Source organism: Rhipicephalus microplus, chromosome X (assembly GCF_043290135.1).
Source record: "Rhipicephalus microplus isolate Deutch F79 chromosome X, USDA_Rmic, whole genome shotgun sequence".
Lineage (NCBI taxonomy): Eukaryota > Metazoa > Arthropoda > Arachnida > Ixodida > Ixodidae > Rhipicephalus > Rhipicephalus microplus.
The window spans coordinates 426,257,215-426,279,263 of record NC_134710.1 but is presented as its reverse complement, the minus strand read 5'-3'; the positions used below and the strand labels follow the sequence as shown (position 1 = coordinate 426,279,263).

Here is a 22,049-nt window from a genome sequence, read left to right as displayed (position 1 = left end):
GGAAAAGAAGACACAAGCCCAAGAGTTGGTGGGATGAGGAAGTTAAGAGAGCCATAGCAAAACGTCAGAAAGCCTCTAGGTAACACAGACATCTACCTGTCAGGATTTGAAAGTGCTTGCCAAATGTGCCCCCCCCCCCCCCATTCTTATTCTTCTAGTTACTCCAATCTTTTGGTTCGGCTCCGCGGTTATTACCTGCCCCAAGTAGACATAGTCTTTTACAACTTGAAGTCCACTATTACCTATCTCGAAGCGCTGCTCTTTTCCGAGGTTGTTGTACATTACTTTCGTTTTATGCAGATTCATTTTGAGACCCACCTTTCTGCTCTCCTTGTCTAACTCCGTAATCATGAGTTGCAATTCGTCACCTGAGTTACTCAGCAATGCAATGTCATCGGCGAAGCGCAGGTTACTAAGGTACTCTCCATTAACTCTTATCCCTAACTGTTTCCATTCTAGGCTTCTGAAAACCTCCTGTAAGCACGCGGTAAATAGTATTGGGGAGATTGTGTCCTCAAGACTGTCCCTCAAGAGGAAGGTATATAACAGCTGTATCTTGCCGGTACTTAGCTACGGAGCAGAAACCTGGAGACTTACAAAGAGGGTTCAGCTTAAATTGAGGACGACGCAGCGAGCAATGGAAAGAAAACTGGTAGGTGTAACCTTAAGAGGCAAGAAGAGAGCAGAGTGGATTAGGGAACAAACGGGGGTTAAGGATATCACAGCTGAAATCAAGAAGAAGAAATGGACATGGGCCGGGCATGTAACGCCTAGACAGGATAACCGCTGGTAGTTAAGGGTAACTAACTGGGTTCCCAGAGAAGGCAAGTGGGTTAGGGGGAGACAGAAGGTTAGGTGGGCAGATGAGATTAAGAAGTTTGCCGGTATAAATTTGCAGCAGCAAGCACAGGACCGGGTTAACTGGCGGAACATGGGAGAGGCCTTTGTCCTGCAGTGGACGTAGTCAGGCTGATGATGATGATGATGATGATGATGATGAACACAGACATGCTAAGCAACGTGGTGAGCCGACAGATGATGTTGAAAGAAAATGGGAAATCTTTCTAAGCTCTAGAAGGGAAGCATCCCTCCTGATCAATGAAAAGATTAGAAGGAAGGGTGCTCAGTGGCTGGCAGAAGTACATAAAAAGGACAGAAAGGCAGCTGCGAAATTTTGGAACCATCTAAACTCCCTATGAATTGAAACAAACCTAGAGCAGAGGTTTATAACTACAGCTCAAGGTGCTAGGCTAGAAGGGGACAAAGCTATTGAATGTATAAGAACAAGGGTGACAAAGAATTTTCAACAAAGAATTGATTTATGCACCACAATAGACAAGGATGAATCAAGTGGCGCAATGGCTGCATTTTCACAACAAGAGTGGGAAAAGGCTGAGAAAAGGGTTCCTAGTAGTAGATCAACAGGCCCAGGTGGCAGTCCAATTATGCTGATAAAGACATTAGGTCCGAAGTCTAAGCAGGCTTTGAGAGAGGCAGTGAGAAAAATAATAATCGATGGAGAAGTTCCCGATGGATGGAAACTTAGCAGACTGAGCATGATCTATAAAGGAAAGTTGGACAAAGCTGACATAAACAACTACCGTCCTATAACAGTGACAACAGTGGTCTACAAGGCTGGCGATGCAGATTATAAAGGAAAGACTGCAGGCATGAATAGAGGATGAGGAGGTGCTGGGGGAACTGCAGAATGGGTTTTGGAAACTCAAGAGGTTGGAAGACAATAAGTTCTCACTGACGCAGTGCATCGAAATAGCAGAAAAGGAACTCAGGCCCCTGTGGCTAACATTTTTGGATGTCAAGGGAGCGTACGAAAGCGTGGTTCAAGAGGACTTGTGGGGAAAGCAGCCACACTGGGTGTGGAAGATGGAGTCACTAATCTTTTAAAGGAAATATATAAAAGTAACAAGATAGTTATAAAGTGGGAAAAAACAGGTATACAATCCTGCAGAGGCAAAACGGGGGCTTACGCAGGGGTGTCCCCTGTCACCCTTATTATTCATGATGTACCTACAAGGATTAGAGGCCAAATTAGAGGGAAGTGGACTAGGCTTCAACCTCTCTTTTGTCAAACAAGGAAAACTCATTGAACAGGCACTACCAGCATTGATGTACGCAGATTATATAATGCTAATGGCAGACAACAAGGGAGATTTGCAGAGATTGGTGGACATCTGCGGTAATGAGCGAGATAGGTTAGATTTCAGTACCAGTAAGGAAAAATCAGCAGTCATGATTTTTAATGATAACGAAGGTAGTGAGCTTAGAATACAGGAGGTCACACTAGAGATAACAGATAAATACAAATATCTGGGCATATGAATAAGCAATGGGACTGAGTACCTAAGGGAACACGAAATATATCTGACGACTAAAGGTAACAGGAATGCAGCAGTGATGAAAAATAGGGCACTGTAGAAATACAATAGGTATGATGTTGTGAGAGGAATATGGAAAAGGGGTCATGGTTCCTGGGCGGACGTTCGGCAATGCGGTCTTGTACATGAGATCAGAAGTTCAAGCAAGATTAGAAATTAAGCAACGTGGATTAGGTAGGCTTGCTTTAGGAGCTCACGGGAATACACCAAATCAGGGAGTACAAGGTGATATGGGATGGACATCATTTGAGGACAGGGAAGCTAGCAGCAAGATAAAATTTGAGAAGCGATTGAGAGAAATGGGGGAGGAGCGTTGGGCTAGGAAGGTATTCAGCTACTTGTACATGAAGAATGTCGATACAAAATGGAGGAAGCGAACCAGGAAATTAACTGGTAAATACTTAGAAAACAGTAGGTGGCCAAACCAAAAAGAATTATCGGTTAAGAAGAAGGTAAAGGAAGCTGAGACCGATATGTGGAGAATTGGCATGATTAAGAAGTCCACACTAGAGATCTATCGAACTTTTAAGTGAGAAATTGCCAAGGAAAGGATCTATGATAATACTCGGGGTAGTTCTCTACTGTTTGAGGCCAGGACGGGAGTATTGCAAACCAAGACATATTGGGCCAAATACGAAAGGGTAGACACGGTATGCAGTGCGTGTGGAGAGGAGGAGGAAACTGCCGAACACTTGATAATGTTCTGTATAGGACTTCACCCTATAGTTCAGGATGATGGCGGAGTTTTTTTTCAAAGCACTGGGGTTTTGGGACAGGGAGAGCAAAATAGACTTTAAGCGGGTAGAACTGTCTAGAAGAAGGTTATCTGACTGGTGGCTAAAGTCAAGGCACAAGTGAAAATTAAACCCTTCACTGCAAATTACCAGTCCTCAACTTCACTATTTAAAGGAAAAAAAAGATAAATATAGTGGTTAGTTCACTAAGTATTACGGCTAGGTGGCGTTAGCCGATGCCCAATCTAAAGGGTAAACCACATCCATCCATCCATCATTTTTGCGCTAGGGCAATATGGTGGCTACTTTAGTAACGGTATAATTAGGGTGGCTATAGAGTTAGTATATAGTTTGTGTACTAGAATATCTAGTACACTATAGTAGCGGACACAGAGGAAGGAAACCTTTCCTTCCTCCGTGGTAGCAGGTGTGGGGGAGTCGCGGTGCACGCTAGCAGGTTTATGGGCGTTTATTCCCGGCACCCTAACGTTACTATAAATATTTCCGCTATGCCGCCAGGTGACCGAGAGGCCTCAACTGGCAAAAAACACGCCAAGCAAGTAAGCTTACATTGTTTATTGACAATCGTGAATGCTGTAGTATACATGTAAACAAGGAACACTGTCTCTCACAGAGTTTACCAATACATGGAAAAAAAGTGATAGCCATCTGTTTATTAATTACCCGCTGAAATTGTGCAACTTTCTCTTGGCTCGTTCAGTCAGACAACGATACTTACACTGGACACCCCTTGCATAGTACTTGACACTGTGCTGCCCATTGTCTGTCTCACCACACATGCTCTCAACAAGTGCAGTGTTATTACGATTAGCATTAGCCGCAATTATATATTTGACAGCGCGTGGGCAAGTAGCACATCACGTTGAATAAAAAGAAATAAAACAAATTCTCATCCGGAATCTGCCTCCTACATGACAACATGCATCCTTGCACCACAATCCCAACCAATGGGATGATCAAATATTTTGGTAGGGAACACTAATTGCTCGCTCTACTGTTCTGTGCCAGCACCGTGTGATTATTTCCTCTTCTTTCACTCGAAACAGTGGCTCGGGGTACGATTTGAAGACAGTGAGAAATTCAAGATCACCGTTCGCAACAGGTTCAATTACCAAGCGGCGATCTTTTATTCAGATTGACTAAAGAAACTACTGCGACGGTACGACAAGCATAAGAAGTTAGCAGTAATTCTGTAGAAAAGTGAAGTAGGTTTTTGCTAAACTAAGCCCACCAATGAAAACTTTTGCTAATGAATATTTACTTGCTTAGAACCAAGTAGCCCTTACTTTTTTAATTACCTTCAATGTTTTTATGCTTGGCATTCACAGATGAATAACTGAGTTTTTTTTTGTGTGTGTGTGCCAATGGTGCATAGTCATCAAAGACACAGCTCAAACAATGGACAATGGCAGAAGCTGAATTCACATTTTTATTCTTCACTACTTCATAACTGTCTGCCTCACTCTTAACATGGGTATCATACAAAACTAGTCCTTTCGGCTACATATTTCACAGCAATATCAAGGAAATAGCTGTTAGTAGACATTCGAATTATCAACATGTACAAACACTGGCCAACTTGGATTATACCTACTGAGTGCACTCAGTCATTGTTCTTTTTAAAAGTTAACATACCTTTAAAAATGCCTTGCCATGCGTCAGGTATTTTACATAGAACAAATAGTATTACAGTAAAAGATCGTTATTTGAACTCGGTTAAGTAAAAGAGCACAGCCCTGTGTATTGGGGGGTTCTATTAGGGGAAATTTCGACAATTTGAACACATTAGTATCCACAACAGCTAATTCAAACTGGGAACCCCTTGTTTTGCTGCTCGCACAAGTCTGTCCAGAGTGATTACAACAGTTTCCAACAACAAACCAAACTAGCGGAGGGAAACAACAGCAGCATTTCTCAGCAGATGAGATTATACATGCTGATCTGGAGCCCTTGGACAAGCTAGGAATGATGGTCATGGAGTCGCAGTGGAATAAATGCAAGCCAATGTAAATTACTGATTACTCCTCATTTTGACTGCGTTAGCTCTGTCATGTAAACATACATGTTTCGAAGCACAAATACTGACATACGTTTAATCACTAAGGCTCACTGCTTGTGTGCATGTCAGTGCTTGTTTTGGCGTATCATCAGCCTGATTAGACCCACTGCAGGAGAAAGGCCTCTCCCATGATCAGCCAATCAACTTGGTCCTGTGGTTTCTGCTGCCACGTTATACGTACAAGCTTTTTAATATCATTGGCCCACCTAACCTTCTGTATTCACTTATGCGTTTTCCTTCTCTGTGAATCTAGTCAGTTACCCTTAAAGGGCCACTCACCAGGTTTGACAATTTCGAGCTGACAAGCGCAATGCGTAGACGAGGCGCTCATGATCACGTCTGCCTAACTTTGCAACGCTTCGCGCCGCGAAAATGGGTCAAATTTCAAGATGAAAGCTGCTCTCCCTCCCCTCTGCCGGCGCACGCGTAGAGGAGGAGGGCATGACGTAGGCCTAGGAATGGCCCTATGTACACAGCAATGCAGTGACGTTGGTCCTCTATGTAGACGACTCTGCTCTGACGTTGTCAGCAGTATACCACATGGCGAAAATTATTTACCACAACATGCATAGCTCATGTATTTGTTGCTTTAAGAGATGAATAAAACAAAATAAATAATGAGACGCAATAAAAAAATTGTGTGCATTTTTCTTTAATTTTTTTCCCATGAAATGCTACGAGATGCGGGGCTAATGTGCCAGCGTTGCGCATGCGTTCGCGTCCCCACGGTCAGCGCATTGAGCAGACGACCGCTGTAGAACGCTCCTACGCGTTCACGCACTCTACCACGTCTAAGCCAGCGTTTCCAAACCATCCTGCAGAAACAGGCAGAAGGCCACAAAATAACGCTGCTCAACAAAACAACGCTGCTCGCGTGCTCGGGGGCTGGGCTTGTTCTGCACGTCATCTCGTGGTCGGATGCCGGAGAGGGTGAGGAAGAGATTTGGCTTGCGAAGGCTACGCGGAGGAGCGGCAAGGGTTTCGAGCTCGCCTCCTCTCACCCTCGTTTCGTGCCGCTTAAAAAAAACCTGTTTTCTCCGCTCATAATGAATCGATTCGAAAACTTTTTGTGGCAAAACGTTCCTCATCAGACACCCAGCAACTTCCACTGTCTTACTAAAATTCGGTATGGGGCTTGGTTTCTGGCCCTTTAATGACCAGCAGTTATTCTGCCTGCGTACTACGAGCCCAACCCATGTCCATTTCTACTTCTTGATTTCATCTACGATATCCTCAACAAAGATTTGTTCTCTGACCCACTCTGCTCTTTTCTTGTGTCTTAAGGTTACACCCATCATTTTCCTTTCCATCGCTCGCTGCGTCGTCCTCAATTTAAACTGAACCCTTTTTGTAAGCCTCCAGGTTTCTGCTCTGTAGGTAAGTGCGGGCAAGACGTAGCTGTTATATATCATCCTCTTGAGGGTTAGTGACAGATTATCATTAATGATTCGAGAATGCTTGTCGAATGTGATCCACCCATTCTTATTCTTCCCTATTCTTCTAGGTATTTTACTCTCATGGTTTGACTCCGTGGTTTCTACCACTGCAATACATGTCTTGCTTAATGGAGGCACGAGTTCTTGCACAGTTTTTTAAGATGATAGTCTTTTTTTTTAGAACTTTTATAAGGTCACTCCCAACATGCACACGGTATCAGTAACTGTTTCAACACTACTATAGCTGTATCTACCACCGCCTTGCAACAGTCATTACATTCACAGCAATCTATACACAATGTGAAAAAGAAGTGCTGCTAAATATGCACTACCAAAAGCCCATTTGTTACCTAGTTATATGTGATACTCTATGCAAAGTTTGACACATTGAGTGAAGTACAGTATGCACTATCCAAGAATATTGAAGCCTGCACATTTCCTGTAAACTGAGTAATTCATAAAGCAAGAAACAACAATCTGTGCAACCAATTTCGTACAACTTGAACATACCGTACACTATCACTGCTTTTCAGTATAAGGCTTCCATTTGTCCGCCAGGCATATTGGTGGTGCGTGTGGTTGTCACTATGGCAACTGTAGAGCTTCTAACGACTGGATGTCGGTAGCTTGGAAATCAATGGTCTCTCTTTAGTGCAGTTTTCTGAGAAGAAAAAAAAAAACATATCCATGAGCAGGGCAAGCCAGAAACGGTTCAACAAATTATGTTCAATAAATAAAGTGTCTTCAATCATACCTTCCGAGGATTTTGGCCCATGAGCTTGCTTTCAGTGATGACACATTCTACGCTGACTTGAGGTAGGTTCAGAGTGATGAGGCATCCAAGCGTACACCGATATGGGCAGTTCCTTGAAGGCTGCAGTTGGGTTGTAAGAAAAAAAAAAAACAGTCCTGGTTACTCTGGTAGAAAAGCGTGAATGGATTGGTGATGCATGACTAAGAAGAATGTATATGGGAACACTGCATATAAGAAAGGTAGTGTGGACATAACATTGCTGTTTTTGTGTATTTGCCTTGTGGATGGCATTATAATGAATTTGTTTTAGTGAAGTTGTTCAGAGGACAAAGCTAGGTAATTCCCCAAATGGATAGACTATATGTTTCATGCAAATGTAATATGCTTCACTGCAAACGAAAAATGTACAAATGCGTATATATACTAAAGGTTCCTTTGGCTCTACTATGTATTGAATTTATGAGCATATATTGCAGCAGACTCATTTCGAGCAGAAACAGGTAGAACTTAGGCTGTGATCTGTGCTACAAATTTTAGCAGTAAAGATATTTTCCGCAAATGTGACAACAAAGTAAACAATCTCAAACATTCACAAGGTGTGCATCTCATTAGCTGTACAAGTCGAAAAGCATTATGAAATGACAAAAATGTAGCGCATCTAAAAGAAAGGGGCAATGATCACATGCAAAGCAGCGCATTTTCACTCACCGGCGAACACGCCGGCATTGTGCAAGATTATTCCGTCTTCGTAGGCAGTGTCCGAGCGACTTTCCGGCGTTTAATTTTCACGCTGAAAGCAGCGCAGCCGAACGTCGGTAAAACACAGCAGCTGAGGCAAGGCTCTGTTTGGTGTTGCATAAATCAGTTGCCAGACTTTGGGGTGGCTGTTGTCAGACTGCCACTAAATTTAGCGAAAACATTTGCCCTGTAGTTGTGACTTCTCCGTGAGAGTTTGGTGTCGTCTGCGGTGCATTTCGCGAGTGTGTGAGCTACGTTGGCCATTTTAATTAACAAAATGAACGGAAAACGAGCGTTCCAAAAGTCGGGGCGCGTTATCTTGTTGTGTGCACTGCTGTGCAATTAAGAGATCGTGTCTCAGAGTTGAGGAATCAACAACGCGTCGTCCGCCGTGCATTTCGCGAGTGCGATAACTTTTTTGCGAGTGTGTGTGCGACGTAATTAACGCAATGGAACGTGCGTTACAGAAGTCGGGGCGGGTTCTCTAGCTGTGTGCGCAGCTGTGCGATTAAGAGATCGCGTCTCAGTATGAGGAACGACGGGGAAAACTGAATATAGAGTCGCAGCAGGCGCTGCCCCCCCCCCCACACACACACACACACTTTTTTTTTTTTTCGCAGGTGATCGTCACAGAGCCCCGAGCAATGCCCGGTGTCTCCCAGAGGTGGGAGGGCTCCTTAGTCCAGGAACCCTCTGGCTTCTACTGCCCTCTTGGCCCTGGCGACGAGTTGTTGTTGCTCTTCCAGGTCCTCGAGGGCGAGCTTAGCCTCCCACGTTTCGGTTAGGTCTTCGTTCGTCTGTCCTGCTTCGTTACCAGTCGTGTGTTTTTACAGATTATGTCTGGCACTGGCATGCAAGAAGCAAGTGCGCCAGGGTGTCCGGTACGTTGCAAAGCAGGCACATAGAACTATATCTCGTTGGGTAGAGACGGTGCATTAGGGCCCCATGTGTGTATGTGCTGCTTTGCAGGCATCTCAGTATTACGTTTTCCTCTTTTGTCAGTTTTGGGTGTGGTGGAGGGTATACTCGTCGCTCCAGCCTGTAATGCTGGAGTAACGACGAGTAGGTGTTTTTAACAACTTCCGTCTCTTCAATGACGGGTCGAATGTCCTGTGGACAGGGGGCAGCCCGGCTGACGTGATCGCGGGCAGCGGCGTGGGTTTCCCTGCAGACCCTCGTGTCCTGGCACCCATAATACACAAGTGTATGGGAGTGGAGTGCTTCACCGTTTCAAAATATTGATGGCATTGGCTGAGATACGGCCCTTAGCAAAATTCCTGCAGGCGGCTTGTGAGTCAGTGAAAATCACCGTGGCGTCTGTACATGTTGTGGTTGCTAGAGCGATTGCCGATTCTTCTGCGGCGTCTGAATTGAGTGCGTTGACCGTGGCCGACGCTAATTCTCGGCCTTGAGAATCGACGACGCTGACAGCGTACGCGTTTCTATGCGGATACTTGGCCGCGTCAGTGTAGCGGGCGTCCGGGTCTTGCTTGAACTTTCGTCGAATAGCGTTAGCTCTAGCCTTGCGTCTACTTTTGTGGACAGTAGGATGCATGTTGCGTGGAATAGGTGCGATGGACAGCAACTCTCTAATGTACAGTGGGATGCGCTTTTTCCGGTCTGCATCGGTGATGAACGTGTCGCTGTAGTTGAGGTACCGGAGCACCGACCTCCTTGTGAGCGTCAGCTTGAGCCTCTCCAGCGGACTGTTCCTATGCGCTTCGATGAGCTTTCGCCACGTGTAGTGGACGCCCATCTTTAAGAGACGTTTGGTAGAGGCCATTGGCGGAAGTCCCAGGGCTACTTTAGTGGCCTTTCTTATCATGATATTAAGTTTTTCAATTTCAGCGGTTTTCAAATTCAGGTACGGCGTGCCGTACGTATTGCGGCTCGTGAACAGAGCTTGCATTATACATAGCGTGTCGTGCTCTTTGAGTCCGTTTCGTTGATTCGCAATCCTCTTGACGAGGTGCGTGAGTTGTGATAGTGTCCGTTGAAGTCTCGGTATGGTGGCAGCTCCCGATCCGTCCTTGTGAATGTGAACTCCAAGCACTCGCAGGGTCTCGACTTTTGGAATTAAGGTCCCTTTCAGCGTTACGCTAGGGTCGGGCTCGTCGTATAGAGGGGTCTGCCTCTTGTTCTCGCTTTGAGGACCAGGTGCTCAGATTTCTCGGGGAGCACAGCAGAGACCGCAGTTTCTGAGATACTGTTCGGTGGCATCTACGGCGGTTTGTAGGCAGGTCTCTTGTCTCCCAGTGTTCGAAGCCCTGGTCCAGAGCGTGATGTCATCAGCGTAGATCGCGTGCCGTAAATCAGGTATTTTGTCGAGAATTTTTAGCAGATTGATCATAGCCACATTGAAAAGTAACGGCGAGATGACCGAACCATGCGGCGTTCCTTTTTTCGGTAGTTGGAAGCTTTTGCTGCGGATGTTGCATACGCCCACAGTTGCCGTACGGTCCGTCAGAAAGTTTCTGACATACGTGTAGGTTCTAATGCCGCAGCCAATGCCTTCGAGGTTGTTGATGATCACGTCGTGGCTGACGTTATCGAAGGCCGCCTTGGCGTCGACTCCGAGTATGGAGTACTTTCTTCGATGGGTGAAGTATTCAAGGAGGTCTTCTTTGAGTAGTAAGAGCACGTCGTGCGTCGAAAGATGCTGCCTGAAGCCAAACATGGTGTCCGGTAGGTGTCCACTATCTTCCAGGTACTGGGTTAAGCGGTCGTGCACCATGTGTTCGAACAGCTTTCCCGCGCACGAGGTGAGAGAAATCCGGCGTAGGTTCTCGATGCCGACCGGTTTGTTAGGCTTAGAGATCATGGTGATTTCCGAGTGCTTCCATACCGCAGGTAGCTCTCCTTTATCCCAGCAGTCGTTGTAATATCGGAGAAGAGCCGTGGTGGCTGGTTGCGGTAGGTTGTGTAAGTGCTTGTTGACAATCCTGTCCATTCCGGGGCTGGTATTTCTTGTCAACTTTGTTAGCTGTGTGCAGTTCAGCCAGGCTGAAGGGCCGGTCTAGTTCAGTGTTTGGTGCGCCAGCGTATTCTTTGGTGTGAATTGAAGCCCCAGTGGGTGCATCGCCACAGAAGCTTCTTTTGTAATTCTTCTAGGAGGTGTTCTTCTGTACCGGCGTAGTTTCGAATAAGCCTCTGAAGGTGCTGCTTCTGTGCAACCCCCCCCCCCCCCCTGAAAAAAAAAATCCTGAGTAGCCATGGGCCGAATGTTTACAGTTGGCGAAGCTAAATATAGCGTGTCTCTGTACTAATGCGCATTGTAAATTTCACCTTTTCGACAGTATGAGGTCTCGAAACTAGTTCAAGTCTAACGTATACGTAGAGACTGCCGAAAAACGACCGAAGATTTAATCGTGGTTTTGATACCTCTTGTTGTAGTTCACCAGTAGCTAGTTATGATTTGGCGCAGTCAAAGCGCTGCTTTGAGCGATAAGCTAGGCGGATCCGTGCAAATTCTGATTTCGATGTGTGTGTGTGTGTGTTTGGGCAGCCCCTTGAAACAGTGAATGTCCTGCGGCAGTTTCAGCGTGCCTGCATATTCACTCGTGCTCCATTGCGCGTATCAGCTGTGCATACACTGATAAAAACTCAGAAACCCATTAAACACACTAAAAACTAGCAATTACACGCTTTCGCAGGCTATGGCACGCGCGCTTTCGATGCAGGCGCTCCCGGATGGATGGATGGATGGATGGATGGATGGATGGATGGATGTGTCTGTACCCTTTAGATCGAGTGGCGGCTAACGTCACCTAGCCGTAATACTAAGTGAACTAACCATTAGATTTATCTGTTTTTTTCTTTGAATAGTGAGGTTGAGGATTTGTACTTTACAGTGAAGGGTTTAATTTTCACTCGTGCCTTGACTTTAGCCACCAATCAGATAACCTCCTTCTAGTTAAGTCTACCCCCTTAAAGTCTATTTTGACCTCCCTGTCCCAAAACCCCAGTGCTTTGAAAAAAACTGCGCCATCATCCTGAACTATAGGGTGAAGTCCTATACAGAACATTATCAAGTGTTCGGCAGTTTCCTCCTCCTCTCCACATGCACTGCATACCGTGTCTACCCCTTCGTATGTAGCCCAATATGTCTTGGTTAGTAATACTCCCGTCCTGGCCTCAAACAGTAGAGAACTACCCCGAGTATTATCATAGATCCTTTCCTTGGCAATTTCTCACTTAAAAGTTCGATAGATCTCTAGTGTGGACTTCTTAATCATGCCAATTCTCCACATATCGGTCTCAGCTTCCTTTACCTTCTTCTTAACCGATAATTCTTTTTGGTTTGGCCACCTGCTGTTTTCTAAGTATTTACCAGTCAATTTCCTGGTTCGCTTCCTTCATTTCGTATCGACATTCTTCATGTACAAGTAGCTGAATACCTTCCTAGCCCAACACTCCTCCCCCATTTCTCTCAATCGCTTCTCAAATTTTATCTTGCTGCTAGCTTCCCTGTCCTCAAATGATGTCCATCCCATATCACCTTGTACTCCCTGATTTGGTGTATTCCCGTGAGCTCCTAAAGCAAGCCTACCTAATCCACGTTGCTTAATTTTTAATCTTGCTTGAACTTCTGATCTCATGCACAAGACCGCATTGCCGAACGTCCGCCCAGGAACCATGACCCCTTTCCGTATTCCTCTCACCACATCATACCTATTGTATTTCTACAGTGCCCTATTTTTCATCACTGCTGCATTCTTGTTACCTTTAGTCGTCACATATATTTCGTGTTCCCTTAGGTACTCAGTCCCATTGCTTATTCATATGCTCAGATATTTGTATTTATCTGTTATCTCTAGTGTGACCTCCTGTATTCTAAGCTCACTACCTTCGTTATCATTAAAAATTATGACTGCTGATTTCTCCTTACTGAATCTAAAATCTCACCTATTTCCCTCATTACTGCAGATGTCCATCAATCTCTGCAAATCTTCCTTGTTGTCGGCCATTAGCACTATATCATCTGTGTACATTAATGCTGGTAGTGCCTGATCAATGAGTTTTCCTTGTTTCACTAAAAAGAGGTTGAAGCCATTTCGACCTCCCTCTAATTTGGCCTCTAATCTTTGTAGGTACATCATGAATAAGAAGGGTGACAGTGGACACCCCTGCCTAAGTCCCCGTTTCACCTCTGTGGGCTTGGATACCTGTTTTTCCCACTTTATAACTACCTTGTTACTTTTATAGATTTCCTTTAAAAGATTAGTGACTCCAACTTCCACACCCAGTGTGTCTAGTTTTCCCCTCAAGTCCTCTTGAACCACGCTTTCGTACGCTCCATTGGTATCCAAAAATGCTAGCCACAGAGGCCTGAGTTCCTTTTCTGCTATTTCGATGCACTGTGTCAGTGAGAACAGATTGTCTTCCAACCTCCTGTGTTTCCGAAACCCATTCTGCAGTTATCCCAGCACCTCCTCATCCTCTATTCATGCCCGCAGTCTTTCCTTTATTATGTGCATCGCCAGCCTGTAGACCACTGATGTCACTGTTATAGGACGGTAGTTGTTTATGTCAGCTTTGTCCCCCTTTCCTTTATAGATCATGCTCATCCTGCTAAGTTTCCATCCATCAGGGACTTCACCATCGAATATAGTTCTGCTCACTGACTCTCTCAAAGTCTGTTTATACTTCGGACCCAATGTCTTTATCAGCATAATTGGATTGCCATCTGGGCCTGTTGATGTACTACTTGAAACCCTCTTCTCAGCCCCATCCCACTCTCGTTGTGAAAATGGAGCCATTGCTACACTTGATCCAACCTTGTCTATTGTGGTGCATAAGGCACTTCTTTTTTGAAAATTTTCGGTCACTTTTTTTCTTATATATTCAATGGCTTCGTCCCCTCTAGCCAAGCACCTTGAGCTGTAGTTATAAACCTCTGCTCTAGATTTCTTTCATTTCTTAGGGAGTTTATATGGTTCCAAAATTTCGCAGCTGCCTTTCTGTCCTTTTTATGTACTTCTGCCAGCCACTGAGCACCCTTTCTTCTAATCTTTTCATTTATCAGGAGGGATGCTTCCCTTCTAGAGCTTAGAAAGATTTCCCGTTTTCTTTCAACATCATCTGTCGGTTCACCCCGCTGCTTAGCATGTCTGTGTTCCCTAGAAGCTTCCTGACGTTTTGTTATGGCTCTCTTAACTTCCTCATCCTACCAACTCTTAGGCTTGTGTCTTCTTTTCCGGGGTGACTTGTCACGTGCCTTAGCAAGCTCTAGCCCAAACAGTCTAATTAGATTTGTGTATGTCCATACAGTTTTATAATCCACAGTAATTACTTTCTCAATTTGTTTAGTAGCAATTCCTATTTGCCTTTCTGAATGAAAATTTTCCTGTACTGGTTGCTCATCTTGTCTCCTTCCCACTTTCGCTGCTCTTCCAAAACTTAGCTTGATACGTTTGTGATCACTACCCCGACTTCTGGAGTCACCTTCATCTATGTGCATTCCCCTGAGCTTATCATACATCCTATGTGACATCAGTGCGTCATCTGTCGTCGACTGCAGCCTTTCTACCTCCCATGTTATTTGCCCTTCACCCTTCTCGGTACTGTTGCAAATGATCAAATCATGCCTTTCACACATATCCATGATCATTTTGCCTGTTGAGTCAGTATACCCATCTATATTTTCTATGTGCGCATTCATATCTATTAGTATAATTATCTCGCACTCTCCTCCTAACTCCTCAATGTCCTTTGATATACACTCCATCATTGCCTGGTTTTCCTCTCTGGCCTTTGCTCCCGTCCACAAATCCGACAAACCAAGGAGTGTCATTTGCCCAGCTACTTTTCCTCTTAACCATAAATGTTCCTATCTCACAGCGCTGCTCTTTTCTGAGGTTGTTGTACATTACTTTCGTTTTCTGCAGATTCATTTTAAGACCCACTTTACTGCTCTCCTTGTCTAACTCCGTAATCATGAGTTGCAATTCGTCCCCTGAGTTACTCAGCAATGCAATGTCATCGGCAAAGCGCAGGATACTACGGTACTTTCCATTAACTCTTATCCCTAACTGTTCCCATTCTAGGCTTCTGAAAACCTCCTGTAAGCATGCGGTAAATTGCATTGGGGAGATTGTGTCCCCCTGCCTTACACCCTTCTTGATTGGTATTCTGTTGCTTTCTTTATGAAGCACTATGGTAGCAGTTGATCCCCTGTAGATTTCTTCCAGGATGTTTATATATACTTCATCGGCGCCCTGATTCTGCAGTGTCTGCATGACGACTGATATTTCTACTGAATCAAATGCCTTCTCGTAATCTATGAAGGCTATGTATAGTGGTTGGTTATATTCTGAGCATTTCTCTATTACCTGATTGATAATATGAATGTGGTCGATTGTTGAGTAGCCTGTTCGAAATCCAGCTTGTTCCTTTGGTTGATTGAATTCTAATGTTTTCTTTACTTTGTTAGCAATTACCTTTGTAAATAGCTTGTATACCACAGAGAGCAAGCTAATCGGCTTGTAATTATTCAAGTCCTTTTCATCTCCTTTCTTATGTATTAAGATGATGTTAGCATTCTTTCAAGACTCTGGTACCCTTCCTGTCAGGAGACACCTCGTAAACAGAGTGGCTAGTTTTTCTAACACAATCTGTCCTCCATCTTTCAGCAGATCTGATGTTACCTTATCCTCACCAGCAGCTTTGCCTCTTTGCATGCTCTCCAAAGCTTTTCTGACTTCTTCTATCATTACTGGTGGGGTGTTATCTGGGTTACTGCTAGTTCTTATAGTATTAAAGTCGTGGTTGTCCCGGCTACTGTACAGATCTCTGTAAAACTCCTCCGCTATTTTAACTATTCTATCCATATTGGTAGTTATTTTGCCTTCTTTGTCCCTTAGTGCATACATCCGATTTTCGCCTATCCCAAGTGTCCTCTTCACTGCTTTGACGCTTCCTCCATTTTTCAGAGCGTGTTCAATTCTCTGCATGTTATACCTTCTTACATCGGATACCTTACGTCTATTAATCAACTTCGAAAGCTTTGCCATTCTATTTTGTCTGTTGTACTTGAGACTTTCACGATTTGACGCTTCTTAATAAGATTCTTCATTTCGTGGGAAAGCTTGCCAGTGTCCTGTCTAACTACCCTGCCTCCAACTTCCACTGCACACTCCGTAATGATACTTGTCAGATTATCATTCATTGCATCTATGCTAAGGTTGGTTTCCTCACCAAGAGCCAATACCTGTTCTGAAGCGAGACTGTGAATTCCTGTACTTTCCCTCTCAGTGCTAGCTCATTGATTGGCTTCTTGCGTATCAGTTTCTGTCGTTCCTTCCTCAAGTCTAGGCGAATTCGAGACCGTACCATTCTATGGTCACTGCATCGTACCTTGCCAACCACTTCCACATCCTGCACGATGCCTGGGTGTGCACTCATTATAAAGTCTATTTTGTTATTATCTTCGCCATTAGGGCTCCTCCATGTCCACTTGCGGTTTCCTCATTTTCGGTAGAAGGTATTCAAAATCCGTAAATTATTGCGTTCTGCGAATTTTACTAGTAGCTCTCCTCTGGCGTTTCTAGTACCGATGTCATAATCTCCTACTGCCTGGCCTCCAGCCCGCTTCTTCCCTACCTTTGCATTAAAGTCTCCCATCAGTATTGTATACTGTGTTTTTACTTCACTCATTGCCAATTCTACGTCTTCATTGAAGCATTCAACTGAAGCGTCATCATGGCTAGATGTAGGCACGTAAGCCTGTACCACCTTCATCTTGTATCTCTTTTTCAGTTTAATAGGTAATAGTGCACTTCAAGTTGTAAAAGACTATGTCTACTTAGAGCAGGTAATAACCGCGGAGCCGAAACACGAGATTGAAGTAACTAGAAGAATAAGAATGGGGTGGAGCACATTTGGCCAGCACTCTCAAATTATGACAGGTAGATTGCCACTATCCCTCAAGAGAAAGGTATAAAACTGTTTTATCTTGCCGGTACTTAGCTACGGAGCAGAAACCTGGAGACTTACAAAGAGGGTTCAGCTTAAATTGAGGACGACGCAGCGAGCAATGGAAAGAAAATGGTAGGTGTAACCTTAAGAGACAAGAAGAGAGCAGAGTGGATTAGGGAACAAACAGGGGTTAAGGATATCGTAGCTGAAATCAAGAAGAAGAAATGGACATGGGCCGGGCATTTAGCGCGTAGACAGGATAACCACTGGTCGTTAAGGGTAACTAACTGGATTCCCAGAGACGGCAAGCGGGTTAGGGGGAGACAGAAGGTTAGGTGGGCAGATGAGATTAAGAAGTTTGCGGGTATAAATTGGCAGCAGCAAGCACAGGACCGGGTTAACTGGCGGAACATGGGAGAGGCCTTTGTCCTGCAGTGGACGTAGTCAGGCTTATGATGATGATGATGATTAATGTTCCATGCATCCCTGCTTGACTCTTTGCCAACCCATGCTCTTATGTATAAATACAGCAATTCCACCCCCCTTTTTGCTGCCTTTTGTTCTATTGCAATATTCTCATACGTAGTCCGGATTGCAGGGTGATTGCTCCATGTCCGGAAGATGTGTCTCCACAACCCCATATACCATCAGCTCTGTCTGCCTCAACTGCTTTTCTATCTCTTCCCACTTTAACCTATTCCTGCCACCCTGCATGTTAATATAGCCTACATCTGACTTAGCTCGGCCCTTGTGCTTACGTCAATTTCTTCTCCCACGGACTTCATCTGGCTTGAATATTTGTGCCCCTTTAGGTCCGTCTTTGGCTACACTGTTGGCCTCAGGGCTCTGGGTCCCCCTAAAAGAGCTGTGGCTTGGCGACCCATTCTGTTACCGGCCCTCCTGCCCATCGCACCACTGTAGTGAATGCCATTGTGACTATAGCGCCGCCACTACTGTCACCCATTGGAGAATCAGCCGAGATACGACGCGGTAGAGAACCATAAATATGCAGAGAACACCTACCACTTTCATATGCCGTTGCCCATCTTTGCGCAAGGGCATTTTTTGATGGCTGTAAATGTAAGCAAATTCATATAATGTAACAAGTTTTTATTGATTGTGAAACCTGATGTGCAGTAGAATGGGTGGGATTTTCAAAAATGATTTTTCAAATCGTCGTCACAGGTTTCCTTCAAGGCTATATTCTTGAAGTCAGCACGATTATACCTTTTTATAGAAAAGTGATATTATTATAAGGTTTGGCAGTTTTACAATTAAGCATGCTGAAAAAGTGATGATGAATTTTAACCCTTCTGCTATGTGCCCTTTGTGAAATAAAGACCTGCAAACTAGGGACAAAAACTTCTTATGTTAAATTTGAGAATTTTTATAATAAAGCAGACACGCAAAATATAATTGTGCGTAAGGACCAGTACGCCTATATGTAGCCAAACAAATTTGAGATACATAGTATTAATATATTTTGTGTAATTAAATCATCGGCAAATTTGAAAAACGCAGCAGGGCAGATAATTAAACGTGGTACTCCACATCTCCGTCATTATTGATTTACTGTGCTTCCAAGAAACTTTTTATGGCAAAAGAAATAGCGGATCTCTTCTTTACATAAATCAGGCAGCAATATATAAAATCTTGAATGACATTTAAGAGGTCGACAAGCCATGCTGTGCTCGAACTTACGTGGAATCACGTACACACCTTGCGCCGTTGAAATTGCTGCTAAAACATCAACAAACACAGCTTCAATCAAAGTGGTCATCATCCAAGTCCACAAATGTGATGCGGTTTTTCCTTGTAAAAATGGCAAATGCAGACATATTTTCTCTCCTGCTGTGACATTCACTTTTAGTGCGCAAAAATGCCTTGGTCATAAAACACAAACCTTTATATACAAATATACCTAATGATTATTATCAGCGTGAAAGAAGATATGTAACTGCCTGCACTTTTAAACCCATGATGAACACAGCCTAGCTCTTCTATTTTCACAAAATCTATCCGAGTAATTTGGATCTAGAGAGGCTGTGTGGGAAAAAAAACTGTTAAGCTAACAAACATTAACACTAAATGTATATATTTCTGTTCACTTTTTTTTTTATCGAAATAACTTTTGAAAGAAAAAAAAAATATGAGGCTTTTTTTTTTCTTCCCAAACATTGCGATGAGCGAAGTTAATTCCTTTCTCCATGACGAGCACACTACGAGCACAGAGAAACATATTTCTACGAGCATCTCTGTTTGCTTTGAGCGTGTTTGAAGCATTTACTGTGCGTGTTTTGTAATTTGTATACTGTCTGTAGTAGCACTGGTACTTGTATGGGCTGAATGTTTTTATAAGCAGATTTGGCCAAGTTCAGGTTAAAGAGATGGTTGCAACGAAAGTTATAACTCCATCGACGTGAATGTTCCAACCATTTTTCTTCCTCCTCCATGGTTCGAACTAGCAATAGAGGACGCGCTGTTCGAACCGTCCCGCTGTTCGAATCGTCGGCCTTGCGGAATCTTGCGAACTTGAACGAGACCCTTTACTGAGCGATGATGTGATAAAGCAGGAAGTTATAATGAGCTGTATTCTGGAGCTGCGATTCGCCCTTGCCGACACTGGCGAAAGTGGTGAACATACCAGTGCCGCCTTTTTGCATCCTGGCTACCAAAACATATCTGGAAAGCTTTGTGAAGCTGCTGAGAATGTTGCATCTATAGATCAGTGGCGAGTGCCGCTGCTGAAGTACTACGTTGGGTTGTGCCAAGCGGTGATGTGTTGTATCAGTTCAAAGTACAGCCGGCCCTTTTTCTAACCTGAACGCGCGAGCGTCGACCGTCCCGTTGATAAGCGCCGTATAACGAAGGATGGCGGCAAAAGGAAGGACAATACGTACATTCTCCTGATGAACAGTCATGTGGGACTGCTTTCTACATGGCTGTTTAGAGAACCGGACACCAGGATGCCGGAAATCAGCGTTTATTGACCCAGGTCTAAAAAATAAATGGGCAGCTGTATGTACCATTGTGGAATTCACCGTTGTAGATACCAACGCATTTGAATGGCGGAGTCCCCCCCGTTCCTATGGAAATAAACAGGGTGCTGCCGTGACCAGCACGTCAGTTCAAATTGACTGCAAGTTCTAAATAACCGGGCTGGAATTGATGAACCTTTTCTGTAATGGTAATCAATGTTAAAATTATTTTGCTAAATGAGCACAGTAGCCTTCTTACAACGGAATGAATGATCTCTATAGCAGTGCAGAAAGAGAGATACTTCAAGAAATGCGAATGGTGTATATAATAATTTAAACTGTGTCGGGAAGCAAAGAAAGTACACTGCATTTCATAATGATCCTTCTGGATTATTTCAGGCTGTCCGCTGAGGCCTTGCAAATTTGATTGCCACATTTAACCGACTTGTCTACTCTGGCAGAGCAAAAAAAAAAAAAAAAATATTTGAGCAGTACTTACTCCCAGTGTCTAGCTGGACTCACCCCAGAGTTCAGTGGCAAGTCACCGTCTCCTACTTAATTTTTCCATTGTTTCTCTGTTTAATTTCTTAAGTGCTGTTTCTTTACATTTAGTGACGTTGTAGCATGATTCCTTTTCATAGGGAAAGCTGTTATGAAATCACAAGACGGGTTGCGTGTGGTGCCGTAGTTTTCCGCTTCCGGTGTTTTTAACCACTATCGCAGGAAATAATAAATAAAAATAGAAATAAAAACATGAAGAACAGAACGAGATTCGAACCTGGGTACCCTGCATCACAGCCCAGCATTCTACTTTAGAGCCACCCTATGCTCGTAACTTTGTTGCAAACTCTCCCTAGGCAGGCTTGATGTAGAGAAAGGAATTGCACTAGTATGAATAATAAAGCGTCTTAGAACAGCAAAGGATCTACCAGGCTTCACACCATGCGAATTGCATAACGAGTGCATTCAGTGCTAAAACTCTTTACAAAACCTTGTTCTTGATCACCTATTAAGTGTGGTGCATACCTGCTTCGTCGTCGCCAGCCACTGCATAAAAAATTTGCTCGAAATTCTTTCCATCTGTGTAGGGGATACCACACTTCTTCGAAGAATGACGAAGGATAGCATAATGAAGGCCAGCCAAAACCGTGGGCCCGCCTACTGCACAAAATTTATGATCATTTGTGGCATAGTGGGCACCTATCCAAGTGTGCTTCTTGTAGTTACCTCAAAGAATGTTTAGAAAAGACTCTGACAGGTCACTCTTCCAGTCTTGGCCTTGACTATGTTGCTTGTTCCGCGCAGATCTGGCGGCCGCAATGGAAGTGCTGCTTCGATTCCTCCAAACTGCTCCAAACACTAATTTGTCTTAGGAATTGCTCCAAACCTGTTCTGAAATGACGCATAGAGAATGAGAATGACGAATTTTTGTGTTTGACCGACTAGAGAAACTGTAAATAATATGTGTACTATCATGCCAGTGTGCTACATGTGTGCAGCGTTATCAGCTCTGATCTCATTTGCGTGACAAAAGCTGGCATATTAAGGATATATCTCATTTGGCTATTCTTTTTTTTTTCTCTGTTAGACATGCAGGCTAGTGTGGCGAGATGTGAAAATTAGCAGGATTGTGTTTACCTCATACCGATTATCTACTGCTTATTTGGCAACAATTATATTGGACTGTGGTTACCTCTAAAATATGGCACTCAGCTTTTCTAGTTTTGATTTGATTTGTGCCACAAATACTAGTACTTCGAATTGTAGCTTATTTCAGAGCACATTTTTTACCACCTGTAATTGTTTGCTTCATGAAATTTATATCAATTGTTGTCTTTTGATTATACTATTAGCATTTACGAGATGCTTCGACAATGCTCTGAACTTTATGGTGTGGGTAATTTCCTGCTCCTAAAATACCAGTGGCTACTATTATTAGCATTTTATTTCGGCTCCGTAAACATTTAAGGCTGCTCCAAAGTAGTACTCTTATTGTGAAATGTTAAATCTTCCTTCC

General features: G+C 43.9%; 1 long non-coding RNA gene across 1 annotated transcript in view; it reads left to right on the top strand.

Moving 5' to 3' along the window:
* Positions 1-3,434: 3,434 nt before the first annotated feature.
* Positions 3,435-22,049, top strand: part of LOC119160930 (uncharacterized) — a 33,222-nt gene continuing 14,607 nt past the window's right edge. Inside the window, exon 1 of the long non-coding RNA XR_012887629.1 lies at positions 3,435-3,690. This is a non-coding gene — a long non-coding RNA (uncharacterized LOC119160930). The remainder of the gene's footprint in view (positions 3,691-22,049) is intronic.